Below are 2571 nucleotides of genomic sequence, written 5' to 3'. Positions count from 1 at the left end.
GAGCTAGGCTGACGCCACTGCACTCACTGTAGCCCAGGGAAAAGAGTGAGACTCTGTCTCAAAAAAAAAAAAAGAAAATTCTGTGTTATAAAATTAATGCCTTTTAAAAAGTTCCATGGTCAGGTATAGTGCCTATAGTTCCAAGCTACTCCGGGGGCTGAGGTGGGAGGATCACTTGAGGCCAGGAGTTTGAGGCTGTAGTGTGCTATGATTACACCTGTGAATAGCCACTCAACTCCAGCCTGGGCAACATAGCGAGATTCCATCTCTAAAAAAAAATTTCTTTTTTAAAGTTCCATGTTTTAGGTCTTGGTTAGAGTTCCAATTTTGAGGCAATATTAGGGAGCATTAGGGTCAAAGAGGTAGAAAGAGAAAAGGGACAGCAAAGGGCCTTAAGGAAAAACTGTGCAACTTCTCATCTTTTTTTCAAGATAAGCAAGCTAACCCAGATGGGTGAGGTTGCTAATCCTGGAGCTTTTTGAAAAAAGCCTAGCTTGCCAAAACACAGCAATGAAGACTTCGGGTGCTTGTTAGTAATTATGTCTGTGACACTTGGGAGCTAGAGAACTGAGCTAGTTTTTAGTATTTCTTGATTTAAGCAAATCCAGAGGAAAAACTCATTGTCATAAAAATGAGTGCTTTTGTGTAAGTATTTATCATATGTTTAAATAATTTATACAGTACTTCAAAAATGAATTGATTACAGAAGATCTAAAAGGAATATTTATACTATAATATATTTTTGTTCATTATAAAGTACCCATAATGAGACTTACCCTTGTCTTGAGCAAATCACTCATCTCCCTGTGCCTCAGGGTGTTTTTAATTGTTGTTTTAAAATTTTCTCAGCCCCGTACTGTTGTGAACATCATGTTCAATAAGCATTACCTCCTTATTTCTCCTAAAAGTAGATTTTAGAGGTGAGGAATCTGAGGCTTAGAGTAATAATTTTCCCAAAGTTATGCCTAAGAAGTTGTACAGCTTAATTTGAACCCATGTTTGTTTAACTAGATCCCAAACTCAGGCCCTAAGCATATACTGCCTCATTTGTAAAATAAGGAGGTAGAGACAGACGTATTCTTTGAAATGAATGTTATTCTCAGGATAGTTCCTACCTTGGAATGCTGTTATCACTTAAAATACTTTGTGAACTTTGGTAATTTCTTTCATAATTCATTCCCAGTCCTTTTGAATATCTGTAGTCAATGGCAGTTATTTCTACGTAGACAGAGTTTTGGAAAGAGTTTTAAAAGCTCTTTGGAACTAATAAGTGATTATAGCGAGGTGGCAGGATATAAGGTTAATGTGCAAAAATCAATTGCTCTCTTATATACCAGCAATAAACAAGGGAAATTTGAAGTTAAAAACAATACCATTTACATTAGCACCCCAAAAAAGTGAAATACTTAGGTATAACTCTAATAAAATACGTACAAGAGCTACATGAGGTAAACTACAAACCTGATGAAAGAAAAATTTCATGGGCATCGATAAGAAGCCTGAGTATTATCAAAATGTCAGTTCTTCCCAGGTTTGATTTACAAATTCAGTGTGATCACTTTTTTGTTTTGTGTTTTTTTTGTTTTTTTCCTTTACCATCCATATTTCTGTCAACATCAGTGCAATCTCTATCAAAATCCCAGCAAGTTATATTTTATATACTCATAAATTGATTCTGATGTTTATATGGAGAGGTAAAAGACCCAAAATAGCCAACACGATATTGAAGGAGAACAAAATTGGAGGACTGACACTATCCAACTTCAAGACTTACTTTAAAGCTACAGTAATAAAGACGATGTAGTATTAGTGAAAGACTAATAGATCAATGGAATAGAAATAGGGAGCCCAGGGATAGAACCACATAAATATAATCAATTGCTCTTTGACAAAGGAGCGAAGGCAACACAATACAGGAAAGATAACCTTTCAAAAACGGGCTGGTACAATAGTAGTGGATTATCAGAACTTATTAGTGTCATTAAAGTTGGTATACAACCCTCCACTGCTAAATTTGATTAGCTACCAAAAAAAGGTGCTGGAACAACTGGACACGCACATGCAAAAAATGAATCTAGACACGGACCTTAGACCCTTCACAAAAATTAACTCAAAATGGACCACAGACTTTAAAGTGCAAAGCTGTAAAAACTCCTGAAGATAACATAGGAGAAAATCTATACGACCTTGGGTTTGGCTGCAACTTTTTAGATGCACCACCAAAAGCATGATCCGTGAAAGATTGATAAGCTGGACTTCATTAAAATTAAAAATGGGCTGTTGCGGTGGCTCACATCTGTAATCCCAACACTCTGGAGGCAGCTTACTTGAGGCCAGCAGCTGGAGGCTGCAGTGAGCTGCGATTGAGCCACTGCACTGCAGCTTGAGCAACAGAGCAAGAGTGTCTCAAAAAATTTAAAAATGTAGGCTGGGCGTGTTGGCTCAGGCCTGTAATCCTAGCTCTCTGGGAGGCTCCTCTGAGCTCAGGAGTTCGAAACCAGCCTGAGCAAGAGCGAGACCCCGTCTCTACTAAAAATAGAAAGAAATTAATCGGACAACTAAAAATATATA

This window comes from Propithecus coquereli, unplaced genomic scaffold, assembly GCF_000956105.1.
Source record: "Propithecus coquereli isolate 6110/MARCELLA unplaced genomic scaffold, Pcoq_1.0 Scaffold59, whole genome shotgun sequence".
Lineage (NCBI taxonomy): Eukaryota > Metazoa > Chordata > Mammalia > Primates > Indriidae > Propithecus > Propithecus coquereli.
The sequence above is the reverse complement of the archived record's forward strand: the minus strand, read 5'-3'. Positions refer to the sequence as shown.